This window comes from Gobius niger (assembly GCF_951799975.1).
Source record: "Gobius niger genome assembly, chromosome: 12".
Classification (NCBI taxonomy): Eukaryota; Metazoa; Chordata; class Actinopteri; order Gobiiformes; family Gobiidae; genus Gobius; species Gobius niger.
In genome coordinates, this window is record NC_136863.1 from 22,014,340 (window position 1) to 22,028,947 (window position 14,608).

At 42.7% G+C, this 14,608-nt stretch overlaps 1 protein-coding gene and 1 long non-coding RNA gene across 3 annotated transcripts in view; both read left to right on the top strand.

The window, feature by feature from the left end:
• The window catches only part of LOC306971619, a 159,542-nt gene that overhangs the window by 108,754 nt on the left and 36,180 nt on the right, over positions 1-14,608 (top strand). The gene's annotated exons all lie outside the window — the stretch shown is intronic.
• tspan18b (tetraspanin 18b) overlaps positions 5,363-14,608 on the top strand; it is a 44,804-nt gene continuing 35,558 nt past the window's right edge. The window contains exon 1 of the mRNA XM_079567949.1: positions 5,363-5,642. The gene's annotated coding sequence lies outside the window, so the exon portion shown is untranslated. The remainder of the gene's footprint in view (positions 5,643-14,608) is intronic.

The window sequence follows — 14,608 nt, forward strand, 5'->3', positions numbered from 1 at the left end:
CTGCCCCCGCGCTCCCCTCTCCTCCCACTCATATCCTGGGGCTGCGGCTGTCACAGAGCTGAGCTGCTGCAGGTACACATCCGTAATCATTAAGGTGGAAGAAAGAGGGAAGCCATGCGAGCTCGCCTACAGGTGTGCAAGTGCAGAGAGAGACATGGAAAAATATAGCAAAGAAAACTTATGCAGCACAAAATAAGAATTAGGTGTGCCTTAAATTCAATCCAAGATTCGTTCAGTTTTCCAATGTGCCTATATAACCTTACACTAAAGCTTACATTTGGCTGGTTGTTGTAAGCATTGTGAGATAGAGCAGGTCTTCTTTTCGCCCGAAAAAGAAGAAAGAAGCATCACAAAGAATCGGAAGGAATGCGTCAAAGAGATAGGATTAGATTTGGACTTGGAATTTCAACATAACATTCTTCCTTTTTCGCAACTAATCGTGTACCAGGCCCTTAAGTATTATCTGGGGTCATCTATGGATTAAACCTGCCCACACAGTAAACTATTATGGAGTGACACATCTCTGTACCTGTTCATAAAGGCCACTTACAACTCAAAGAAATTGAATTTGTTTTGTTGTTTTATGCTCAACACTATTATATCTGACAAGAAACAAATGCACACAAATGCTAAGCAGTTGCCAATTAAAGCCCGCTAATTGTTTTCACTCTTCTTTATCCAGCTACTGATCCAGAAAGGGATGGGTCTTGTTGCCATGGGAAACTGCAAAGTAGGAGTCGCCAAGTTGAAGGTGATTCTGGAAAAGGCTCCTTCCTAAGCGCTTATCTTTAGAAGTAAGGCTGCCACTCTGCACCTCTCTTCCCCTTTATATTAGGCAGATGGTCGGAGCCAGATGGCAACGCATGAAATTCACCTCACAGCAGCAACTACTGCTAACTCCGATGGGTGTGAAGTTTTTCTAGGGGCCCCTTTGACACTACACCAAGTCAATCAAATTTGGCAGTTCTTCATATTCTCTGTTTTCCATTATAATTGATCATTTTAAGTCCATTTTATAACCGTTGAGAAGGGGTTTGAGTGGACTCTGTGGCTGTGCAATTTTGCTAGTTCTGCAGGAAATAATTTAATGATCTACCATTATAATCATAGAGGGTTTGTTCTGAGATAATTAACAGAAACATTGCCTCAAGTCAAATTCTTTCAGTGAAAACACATTATGAGTCAGACTATAAAATGGAAGGTTAACAGCAGGCAGTCAAGCCAAATCCAGTGAGAGTGTGCGGTTCCTTTCCAGGGGTTTTGGAGAGGATTCCTGTCCCAGTTCGACTGTGGGAGAGACGGGTCGCCCTGATGCCCCCTGACAGATTGAGGCTGAGGGGTGTGTCCTGCCACCCACCCCCCCACACCCGCTCGCATGTGCCCCTCTGTTGACACTTGTATTTGAATATCTTTAGAGATGCTACATTTTTTCACAGTAATGGCAGGAACTCGGCACACTTGGGGAATGAGACCACCGTAATGTTGTTTGTTTGTTTAATCAAATCAAATCTCATCGTGTTTTCGATCATGTCTTCCTGCTGTGATTTCCGCCCATGTTTTATTTTTTTTTAACTTACCAAATGGCTTTTTAATAGCACCTTTGCTCATGTGAATCTAATTCGAACAATAATTGATTAATCACAGAGTTTTTTTTGTGCCGCTATAAAGGAACGATTAAAGTGCTGGTTGTAAAGCTCATTGTGTGGATTCCTGCCTTTAGGGGATTCTGAATGAAAGTGTAATGGATGCACTGATGCAGAAGACAATACATTATCATTACAATTATTGACATGATGGCAACAAGTATTGCTACAAAGATACTTGCTGCAATCACTAATGGAACTGAAGAATGGTTTTAGTACACGTTAGTACATACTTTAAAGGCCCTATCCATAATATACAATATCCTATTTTGCTCCAACAACAATTTTAATATATTAGTATATTGTATTTGCAGACGAGACCACTGTGTAGTCTCAGCCATGTTTTTTGAGTTTGGGCTTTGTAACAATGTGTAATACGTTGGGTTAGATACACCATAGAATATTGTGTATTTGTAGTTTGTAGGTACATAATGTAATAACACATAATTCTAACTCTAACCCTAACCTTAAGCCCTAACCCTAAGGGTCTCGTGTCCTATTACATTATGTACTGACAAAGTACTAATACAAGTTGTGTACGTACTACATAGGTACAAGTTATTACAGATTGTAACAGAGCACATTACATTGTACAAAATTAAGTTAGGTACAATGTATCATGGTAGTGTAAAAAAAAGTGATACCTTGATGCCTAAAAGCAATATTCCCAGTAAGTGTTGTAAACATTACACACTGCCTGCCACTCAACTTAATGAAAGGTGTGAAATGTGCTTATAAACTCATCCCTGTGAAGAATCGAGATGTCAGGAATCTGATAGGAATGTTAGGAATGAGTTTGGACCATAATAAACTAACTAAAACCACTACTCCTTTTTAATCTGGAAAGATTGAGCACAGGGATTTGTTACTCAATAGTCAGTACCATTTACCTGGAAGACTAGACAAGAGCCTTGACAGTCCTTTTGAAATCATATTTGGGGTTTGCATTAAATAAACAAATCTTTGTAATATATTTCCAATAAAAGCATGTACAAAAGTCCAATCTGAAATATAAAAGTTCTCCACATTAAAATCTTGGTCACCTTTCCATGACACATGTGCAATCCCACACAAACCCCTATCGGCATGTTTCACCATGCGGAGGCTACTGTTTTTCACTGTTGTAGAACTTAGAATTATATTCTACACACACTGCCTGTTAATATTTCCAAATTAAGAAGCGGTTCCAGACAAAATAATGTTCATCACATTACGAGCGAACACAGTATTCAATTACTGGTGTGTAGCTGTGGGTAAAATTCCTCCAGCCGAGTCCCAGCGTTCATGTATGTGTATCTGGTGATCCGCTGAAGCGTGGCCTTAGCGTTTAATGAGCAAGCACGTGGTCGGATGCTCTGTCTGTGAAATTGAGGCGCAGTGTGTGTAAATTGAATTACGGGTTTGTGTGCGATAAGAGAGTGCATGTGAGAAGTGAGAAACGGTATGTAAGTTAGTCGGCTTCCCTGTCCGTGTTGGTGCGTTACGTGATCTACATGGACACAAAGGCACGTTGCGCTGCCAACAGCCCGGGTAGTTTGGATGGATGAGAGACAATTTGGCAGTAGAAACCAAATCCTGCCAGAATGGAAATGTGTTTCAAGTTGTTTGTGGATAAAAAATTCTCTACGGCCTAATGTCTGTTGTTCAGTCTGTGGCTTCCACTAAAATAAGTTTGTTTTTCTTGCTATTTTTCGAGTCATCCCTCGTTTCTGCATTGCGGAAAGATAATCAAAGACATATTCACACATTTTTGTATTTTATGTGATCCTACAGTCTATCCCTGAGGAAGGCCTTGTGCAGAAACAAGTTCTTATGAAGTTCACGTTCACCTTCAGTAGAAATGTTGTGATGGCAAGAGACAGAAACTATACAACTATACAAGATGAAGCTTAACTCAGAGTCCTTGTGTGTGTAGTTTCCATGACCATGACTACAATGCAGTTCCTTGGAATAAAATGCGCCCCAAAATCCTACTTTGAACAACTTCTTCAAAACTTTACACCCAGACAATGCTGTGTATTGAAGGGCCTGTCTAGTACCACCCATGGGTCAGAGATAAGCACATTTGTTGATCGATCACTGATTAGCCCAAAACTAAACAACATGTCCGCCTCGTCCGCTGAAGCGTGTCAGTCTTTAATGGTCCAAACAACAGCTTCACTGATCACGCAGACACATGGGGAGGAGGGGAGAGCGGTTCAGTGATTCACCTCAGTCCTTTCTTGCTCTGTGAATGCCCCGAGAGCCACAAGGAAAATACCTCACAGCTGTTCTGTCTTCAGCCAACAAGCCATTCCAGTGGTGCAGCTCCAACACAGGCAGGGGCCCAAGTAGTACCACCAAGTATTACAACTAAACCAGTTCTTAGATTACAAACCAGGACCTAAACAGAACTGAACTAAAGCTAGCATTTAAACCAGCCTGTTGACCTATGACAAAACGGACTCAACCTGCGCTAAAATAGGGACTAAAGTTGGATGTGTATTGCCTGCCCGAGCCAGCCTCCAAAGTTTCAGAAGCGCTGTTTGAAATGCACCAAAAGTTGAAGAAACATCTCAAAGCTCCTGAACAATGAAGATGGAAGGGAAAAAAAGTGTGGGTTGGAAGTATCACGTACGCTGAAGGGAATGTCAGTGTCACGACCTCAAAGGGAGAAGCCAAACGGATCAGGCTCTGCGCGCTTATCTAGCTCCCATCTGTAGTAGATTTGGTGACACGAGGTGCACAAGAGGGAGCCTGAGCACTTGCAGCCCCCCCCCCGCACCCTCCCCAAAGCAAACAAAGGGACTTCTCTTGTTCTCCGGCTGGCAAAAGAGGCACACAGCATGAATAATTAACAAGATCCCAACAAAAAGCAATGTCACTACTATCCTACTTTTTTTTTTTGGTAGTTATCAGCAGCAGTGGAAAGAAATGCAGCGGAGGAAAACACAGGTCACTGAAAAGCTATAATATTTTAAAAGGGACTGTTATGTGTCAGTCTTTCTGGTAAGATGTCAGTATTGTGCACACCAACAAGCAGTGAAAACAAACTTTGAGAGTGTGCAATCTAGTAGCTTACTGCAGTTAAATCATACACATGAAAGACATTGTGTTATTTACTTCCCCAGTGGTTCTCAAAGCGTGCCACTTTTGGTACCTCAGTTTCTTCTTCAATAATTGATCATTTCATTTACATTAAATGCATTTAAGTTTCTTTTGCTGATTTAGACATGGTTTACACCCGGTATGGACATAACTTTGTCCAATTTAGGTTTACTTGCTTATTATTTGGTGACTTCATCTTCATCTGGTAGTACTTGGAGGGTGAAATGTTTTGAAAAGCTTTAGGACCACTGTAGCCTAATATTCTCTCAAGTGGTAGAATGCACAATGCTGATTAAAGCCAAGCAAAAGTAATAATGTAATGTCTGTTCTGACTTTGCTTCCCAAAACCACAGTATAGTCATTCATCCCAGTAGAATTAACCAAATCTGACTTTACAGGCTTTTTTTTGCATTATTTGTAGAGTTGGCTATATTACTTTCATTGTTAACGAACAAAATGTCCAGTGTCCATTTAAGTCTATAGGGAGGCAGGCATCTAAAACAGAAGGCAGTTACTGTCCTCACAGTAAAAACAAACCAGGAGCGAGAGTGTGGACGTAAACGGGAGGCGTGTGCGTCAGATGTTATGCCCCGCCCCTTTGTGGAGCATCACCGCTCTGGTGGATGCGCTGCGCTGCTCTGCGCTCAGTGAGTTCACCAAACTGTTTGCATACCAGTCTCCCCTTTACACCGCATGCTTGTCCAAATTGGGAGCGCAGATCTCGGAGGAGCGCTGGAATTTATGAGTTGGACGCTGCCGGGCACACATTTCTCCTCATTGGACATCCCGACTGAAAGATATTTTCGCCTAATCCTCAAAAGTCAACTTTGTTTTTTCTAAGCTTTTACGCAGCACATTTGGTAGTATCAGCTTCTCGGTGAGTCGGCTTTCAACACTGAGCTGAGCTGTGAGGTAAGAATGAAAACTGATTTGAGTTTCTCTAACTTTATTGTTTTACTCGAAAGTCTGAGCTCAGTTGCTCATTGTTGGTGGTACCTTGTTTAACGGAGGCGTAACTTTAAACATCGTGTCTTCGGGGGCTGAGCTTCAGGCTGTGTTTAGTTCTCGGCTCACTTTGTTGTTGTTACAAGTTTGGCTTGACTCTATCTTTGGGAAAACTGCATCGAAATGAAGCATGATGATACATTGTTGAAGCGCTGTGTTAAGTCGCGTATCTTTTGTGCGTTGTGTTAAGCCCCACGCTTTTTCGTCTGGTAGAGTAGATTTCATCTTTTGTTATGACCGTATAGCGCTGGTATTGTGTTGTAGGCGATGTTCACGGAGCGCATGTAACGGGGGTGCTTGTGAGGGATGTGTGTCAGTCCTGAACCTGGCAGCCTTCCCACGGGGCTCCAGCCGTGCGTCCTCACGGAGGAGGAGGAGGGTGCGTGGGGTCAGCAGATGGACGCGTCTGACGGCGGTACCTTTGCTGTAGGGCACGAGTTCAGTGTCACACCGTATTAATCAGAGAGATGCATCACCCAGAACCACCCCGTCCCCATCCTCTCTGTTTGATCAACAGTGAAGCAGGCATGACTTACGACTTTGACAGAGCAGGTCAATGGACGACTGTGCAAATTCCTAAAAAGTTATGACCAGTGTAATGTTAAGCAAATTCCATCTACTTAACAATGATTTCTTCAACAAAGGTGTTATTGGTGTTATTATTCAGTTGTTGCCGGTACAATTCTCAATTGACAATCCATCTGCCAATATTCTGTTCAGACTGTATCAACTTGTATTTGGATGTTTCTGCTGCCAATTTGAAAATGAAGCATTCGCGTACAACAATAATATGATCTGTTCCGACATCCTAACTTTTTGAAGCTTGATCACCAAGATTGAGCAGATGAGAGTGAAGAGATTGTTTCAGATGGGAGGTGAAATGTTCACAATTCAAACAACCCAGTCCAGGTGACAAGTTTGAAAACTTTTACGACAATTGAAAAGTCCTAGGCGTGTGCATTCTTTTTTTTATGAACAAGAAAAGATTGACAGATGCTAATTGGACTGAAGTTCTGCTTATTATTCATCAGCAAGTTAACTTAAGTTGGACAGCGTGGAAACTTTTTGCCTAGATAGACAAATCCAGTGATGTATTGCAGACTAGTAGAAAAAACGTAATGAAATTTTGCCGGGGGGTATCGGCTCCCAGGGACCCATTAACACAAGTCGGTGTCCGGGCAAGTGTGCAGTCTTCCACTGTTTTGCCCCGAGTTAAAGTCAAAAGCACTCAGTCCAGCTCTCAGTCTCCTCATGTCTGCAGCAGAAGACCATCATCTCACGCCCAGCAGCTCTGCCACACTGACAAATCTGCATCTGTTCTTCTGTCTGTGATTAATGAATGGGGACCACTGCGCCACTGCTGCTACATGCACAAAGCCGGCTCTTTCTTTTTCTCTCATCTGTTGCCTTGGATTTACAAAGATATACAAACTTGATTGTTTAACAGTTTGAAATATTTTCTAAAGAGATATTTCTTTTTGCATTCAAGTGCCATATTTGTTTTTTAAAAGCATGGACTTGATGACGCCTAAACCAGAACTTTGAATTAGCATTGAGCAACTCTTCATAGGACTGAACTAAATCCAAGACTTAATGAATTCTTCAAGCAATGGCCTGAGATATTCCTTCATTTTACTTTGCAAATACCAATGACTAAACCCTACCCTCAAGCACTTTTTTTTAACCGTTTTGTTGCTGAGAGATTTGATGCGATTGCAAACATGAGATTTTCTCCAGACCTACACTATAATTAATACGGGGGAATAAAGGTTAGCCGAAACAATGCACCCTCTATGTGTTTTGACTGTGGGTAGCAATTAGAAAGCAGCCATTGAATGTTTATGGCAATTGCAAATCTCCATCGAGCACAGCAAGTATTTATTCCACCTACAAACCTGTAACACCTGGCATGAGGCTTGCTTCTGGCGCTCGCAGTGCACTCATTTGAATAGCAGCTCTATAATGTGCTGAGGCTAATCACACTTTGGCGGTGCCAGCGCTAAAGTGTTAACAATGAAGTCAAAAATCCTACAGTCTTTGTCATGCTGTTCTTGTTTGAGGAAAAAAAAAATGGGTGTGAATGGATGTGTGGTGTCTCCAAGCTGCAAGGAGCGCAGTAGTGGGTGACTTGCCCTGGCAGAGTGGCACTCATTAAAAGCCTAAAATTAATCAATCTTTTGGTTACACTTGGCTTCTCCTGATCCCAGCCTCCCATAACAGCACCCCACCCTCTTTCCATCTAAACTCTCATTTCTCCATATCAAACTGCAAATGAGGCAAGGGCAGGCTGAATTTTTGGCTGGCCATTTTGACTGCAGATACTCCCACATTTTCTCATGTTTTTCTGTGTGGAGCTGAGCGACATTATGCAAACATGAAGCCTGCTGTTTCTTTGGTGAATAATGAAATTACGACAGAGCTTGAATAAGAGGAATTTTACGCAACTGATTGGAAGCGACCTTTTCTGATTAGACACATTGACATGCAAAGAAAAAAAACATATATTTTGCTTTTGTTTGCTGCAATAACAGTGACTCCTTGGATATTTTCCTTGGCCTTGCTGCTACTGTCGGCCGTCACATCAAAATTAAATGTTTATAGAGCATAAACAATAAATAGCGTTGAAAGTGACAGGGCTTTTAAAAGCTTTTACTGAACTGACTGACTGAATGTCTGAACTCAAGCTTGCTGCGATCATTTTGTCTCAATAGCGTTGAAGGATGCAAGAGTGTGCCTTCATCTTGCCCTTAACTTCTTTCCAACTCCATCTATCTTCCGCTTTATCCGTGGTCGGGTTTTGGCTAGCTCAGAGACCTAGTCCCTCCAGCATGCCGAAGGTTTTCTCCGGGGACATGTCCGGAATACTGCAGGGAAGTGTCCAGGAGCCATCCTTAAAAAATGCCCAAGCCACCTCAGCTGACTCCTCTCTTGACGTGGAGGACACTGCACACAACTCTTCCTGGATAACTGAACTCCTCACCCGCTCTTGAAGGGTGCGCCTTCTTCACCACTCCTTCTTTATTTCAACTTTTTTTTTTCCGCAGAACTGTGTCTAGACTGTAGAAATGTAGTTTATTAGATTTTATTGTCTCTTTTATATAATGTGGCCTTACTGTGTACTTCCTCATCCATTATTCCTTCTCCCTCATGTCCCCACTTTTCCATTCTCATCAAGCCTTTGGGCCACATTTGTATCCATATTGATAGGTTCAGAGCAGCGGAGGCAGGAGGAAAACGCGGTCGGGTCATCAGTCTCCACTTCCCACTCATGCATAAGCCCAGTACAGCAGCAGCAGTGGTCCGCAGAGAGCTGGAACTAAATGGAGTATCTATTGGCTCAATGAGAAAATTGCTTTTTTCGATTGCAAGAGGACCCTTCATTTAACGTGTGCAATGCAGAGACCTTTGCCAGTAATGGGTTCGGCATCTTTGTTGTCAGGAGAGACCAGAGAAAATGAATTTCGCTTTGCAGCGAGCAAAAATAATTTACTCTCTGAAAAGATGCATTTTTCAAAATACATTTTGACGACACAGAGGTGTGTGCACTTGCAGTAACTGACATATTGTTTCAGAATTGACGTGGTGTTGAGACATTGTGGTTTGACGCAGGCCACTGAGGGGCTTTCTTGGCTTGGGGCATGAATATGCTGTTAAACTCCTCCAAATCAAATATAACGTCATAACAATATCCGTTTTGGACTCTGAATGCTGTGAAACAGGCAGTGTGCCATAGTGGTTTGACTGTGTCTGGCTCTTTCCCATCAACCTCAACCATGCACAATCAGCTGATCCTACTCCTGACCACGCCATGCATGTGGATAATGAACCAGTCTGTGCTCGAGTCTGGTGTCTTGTAGCTCTTCAGAAATTAAAAGAATGAGCTATAAAACTGTTGTGCATCAATCAATAGAGGCTTTTCTGAATAGATATTTCACTTTGTTCACAAATCATCGTGGCTTCCATCCAAATCAAACACTAACTCCTTCGCATTCCTCGCCAATAACCATTAAAGCTTACTCACCATTACTGTTTGTCAGTCTAGACCAGGATGTTGTGGGTGACCAAGGCTTGGGGCGGGGTAGCGCTGGCAGAGCAGGCAGGAAAAGGGCTGGGAGCCTCTCTTCTCCGGACACTCCATTTTATCAGGAGGAAGCAGACTGGCCTGTTTGAAATTCTTTTCCCGCTTATCTTTGCATTCACCCAATTTCCCTTTATAATAGCCACAGAGCGCAGGTAATGAGGTAAAAGGTATGTATTTGACAAGCTGGTCTCCATAGATAGCGCGGGTTTTGCTAAGTCGAGGATACACTCAGCCTCACACTCGGGTTGTACAAATCACATTTATCTCAATACCCCCGCTAGCCATTTTTTGAACTGCTCATAATGTTTTTCCAGAGCTATTAAACCGTGTCGCCTAGGTGTCCATTAAAGGCAGTGGTGCTGAGGATCCGATGGCCATTATAAAGGAGAGAGCGCACTCGCTAAATCTCATATGCACTTGCCTCTGGGCCTTTTTCGCCACCTTCTTATCCCCTAGATGTAGGCAAAGCTCAAAGAGGGGATTTTTTCTTTTTTGCCATGTCGAGGAGTCTGCCGCTGATAGCACCGTGACAAAGGCAGAGATTACCTGGCGAGCTTTTTATTTTACAAGTCAAAAGTTTGATCTCTGAAACTCCAGAACATTTCCTGCATGGCTAAGACAAGAGGAAGGTCCTGGCGTATTTGCCGGCTATCACGGACATAGGGACCCATTTGTCTCGCGAACAAACACCTCTTTGATAAGCCCGCACAATGGGACGGGGTTGACTCAGACTGAACTCTGTGTTGGCTCATTGGGCGAAAGGAAACGGAATACTCAACGCAAAAGCACCAAGCAGGAAGATACCCCGATTGTTCATTTTCAGCTGGCTCTATAGAAAGCCTCAGTGCCAATCTTAGTTTAACAGATAAAGATCATGAGCTCTGTTCATTGTGGACACGTAAAAGACGGCTGGGAAATAGAATCCGTGCCCAGTAGCTATCTGAGACTTTGTGCCGGTCACAAGTTGAGATAAATGCATAAATACAATCATTCAATATTGTACATAGTCACTGTCTATCCTACAATGACCTGCTCCGTAGCATATCGACTGCACTGCATAGCAATAGATTTTTATGGCTGCAGAGCAACCTTAAACTGATGTCTCCTGCTGTTAGGATGGACATTACGAATTGAATTGGACATACAGGAGCTGCTCACATTGTCCACTCTGAGATCCTATGGCTGTAGTTATTAAAGTAATTGCTGTGACAAAGCGCATAATGTACCAGTGGCACTGATTTACGCTGCTATTGATTTGTTCTAATTCATGTGTCACTTTAATTAGTGGGAAAGGGAACCAGAATGAATGTGATTGCCTCAGTCTGAGTAAATAATGCTGGATTGAGTGATTGTGCTTCAGAATGTGCAGAATTGTGGAAATGCAGCCTTTATGGAGGAAAGTTGATTGATTGCAGGACTGTTGGAGAGTGCAATTTAATTTCAGAAGTTTAAAAAGCGAAAGGTGCTGGAAAGCGAAAATTCTATAAGACTATTCATTCATTATCAGTGTACTGTTTTAGTTTTTCCTTTTCAAAAACTGTGCAGTCCTAATAGAACTGTGGATGGAGTTAAGTGTTTTTACTGCCTCTCCCGGTGACTCATAGCCCCAGTGCCCCTCTCTCTCTCTCTGTCTCTCTAGGCTCCTGACTCAAGCATTTTTCTGATGAAATGGGAGTCCCTCGTTCGCTAATTTGTAGCTTCTGGACTTTCTCTTTTTGCAGCCACAAGTGTCCCGAAACCAATCCTCTCTGAAGCACTACTGCAGCTTTCCATTCCCACACTCTGGGGGGAATTGCGATTACTTTACAATGAGATACCCATTTTTGTGGACGGTTCTTATAAGTATTTCACTGTTTTCAGATTTGTCACTGGGGAAATAATAGTTTTCGATGTACCAATTGACTGTAAAGCAGTACCTACTAAGTAACTTGTTTACCATAATAAATCCTTTTCGTAGTCCTGCTGGGGGTAATGCAACTGGTAATGGGATGATTGGGGGGCCTTCCATCTTCCCCTGGTGTCTCTGGCCAGAAAACCACACTTGCAGCTTTCCCTTCTCCGACCCGGAGACCCAATACACACTAATGGAATCATGAAGAAGAAACTAGCAGGCTAACGGGCAAAGCTAACTGCGAGCTAGCGCCACTTAAACAGTATTTACAACCAAGTTTGAGTGAAAAAAAAAATCTCCGTTGTGTAAGTGGATGTACAATATCCCTCTCTCCCTTTGTCTTTTCTGTGAGTGTAGTGTTTACTCCCACGGACAATTTAATGAGTAAAAAACCGTAACATGCTACGACACCTGTAGTGGCGCTTATGGCCTCTAGGGGCTTGAGTTACTTAGTACTGCTTTAAAAGTAAATATCCTGAACTATGACAAACATGTAGCCAGCGCAAACCTACAGGACTGCCCCAAAACAGGATTTTGATCATTTGAGTACATCCCCCAACTACTAAACCAGGCTATATTAAAAGTGGGACCAACCAGTTATGCTTAACCCCCACAGAACGATATGGGAAACAGTCTCTCATTTTATTTCACATTCACATTTGCCTTTATGTTGCCTTAAGGCCGCATAAGCTCTAAATATGTAGCTTATTTACCATCATGAGACACGCACACACAGTAGAATATGATAAGATAATCGTGGCACGGGCGCCCACACCGCAATTGATTTAGTAATTCAGAGTGTACAAACGATCACCGGGGTGGACGCTGGCGTGTTACGGCTAACCCAGATAATTGGCCTATTATCATTTTACACGAACGAAGCTCACGTCAGGCCCTGCATGTCGCCTCATTAGCTGACCTCCCCACGACTGTAGCCTGAGATTTGAATGCGAGATTTGAGCCACACTGGTTAGTTGGCATGTATGATATAGCCCTTTTTGCCCCCCCCCCCCCACCCTCCCCTCTCTGCATGGCCATCCTCTGCGCAATTACAGAGTACTTCTAGGAGATTTATTTTGAGCGTCGCGCTGAGGTTTGCGTCCCAGTCTGTTAATAACACTTTGCAGTTCCAGTCGGTGATAACCGCGCAGACCTCATATACGAATGCGAAGGCAAGCGCCGTTGGCAGCTGTCAGGAGTAGGAAATATAGCGCAGTTTTATTTACTGTATCTCCCTGCAACTGGGCTAAATGGTTTGTGTTTTGTGAGCAAACATGGCAGGGAAAAGCCTTAGCTCAGCGAAAGGATCTTTATTTGAACTTGGAAATGAGTGTAAACTTCAGTGGATGTAATTGGGCAAATGTTTTTCTCCATCCTGTTATCTATTATCTTCGGCACTGCAAACTTGTGTGGTCTAACTAGAAATAGCACTGTACATGCCTCAAAAGTGACACAAGAATACGCTTATTAAACGTTCAAGATGAAAAGATAATATATTGTTCATTGTGTAAGGCTTGCCTAAGGGATTGACACGTTTACAACAAAGATATAAAGCTTTTTCAGGTATTATTGGTAATTATTTCAAACACATCAAAATGCTGTATTGATCCATGACTACTTGTTCAAAGTTTCACCTGGCTTTACTTCCTATTATCAGGCGTAGCAAATTGCACTGTGAATAGTTTGTTATTGGAAACAGGCAATAGTTTTACTTGAGTGCAGTTTTTTTTTTCTTTCTTTTTTTTCCGTCCTCTGCCAGTTTGAAATTCAACATTTTTTGCGCACGGCTTTCTGCTTTGAGTTTTCTCAGTGTCTTTGAAGCCCACACACCTTGCTGCGTGTCCCGTGGATACTGCCTCTCCCACTGCGCGACCACACTTTCATGACACACATGTGCTCCTCTGGTCTCCGCAGCATCTCAAAGCCATTACAGTGTGATGTTTAAACAGAAAAACCCACCGCGGCAACCGACTTCTACCTTTTTTAGCGCGTGGGAGTGGTTGGATAATGATCAGCCTCCCACCTATGTGACATCAATGTTGTTATTCCCTCCTGCGCCATTTCCAAAGTAATGATAATGTACGTGTTGTTCTGCAGTCTGTGTTTTCTCGAAATCGTTTGTTGGGTAATACAGGTGTGCCTTTTTTTTTCCCACTTCCTCCGTGTGTGTGTCATCCTCAGTTATAGCCCGCAATCACCCCATTAAAACAAGTGGGGAGAGGCACACAGAGGCACTGAGCTGTTAAGTCTCAAACTGCCGTGAAGCTGCCGGGCCAGTTAACAGGTCAAAACTGATAAAGGCCATGGCTTCTTCTGACTTTCCTGTGTGAAATAGCAATGGCTTGTCTGGACAGGTGTAGAGATGCAACAGATTCCTGTTTAAAAGGCATTTAATGAAACCTGTCTGTATGGAAAACAGATCAGTTAATTTGTTCTTGTTTTTGCCAGAAGCCCTTCCGACAGGTTTTGTGAATGCCCCTTTGTGTGGATTGTCATGTCAAATTATAAAATGAAATACGCAAGTAGTGAGAAATGACAGATAAAAAAAGAGCATAAATATCATTCTCCATTTTCGATGCAATTGTATCTATTGATGTTTGTGTAAACTCTCCTTTAATCAAATCAGGTAGATTTAACTACCGTGGCTTCAATTTGCATATTGAGAATTAAACCAGTACTAAGTAACTTGTTTACTTTAATAAATCATTTTTGTAGTCCCTCTCGGGGTAATACAAGTGTTAATGGGATGATTGGGGGGTCTTCCATCTCTGGTGTCTCTGGTCAGAAAATGATGCTTGCAAATTTCCTGCACCAACCCAGAGGCCCCAATACACACTAATGGAATCACGAAGAAGAAGCTAGCAGGCTAACAGGCAAAGCTAACTGTGAGCTAGCGCCACA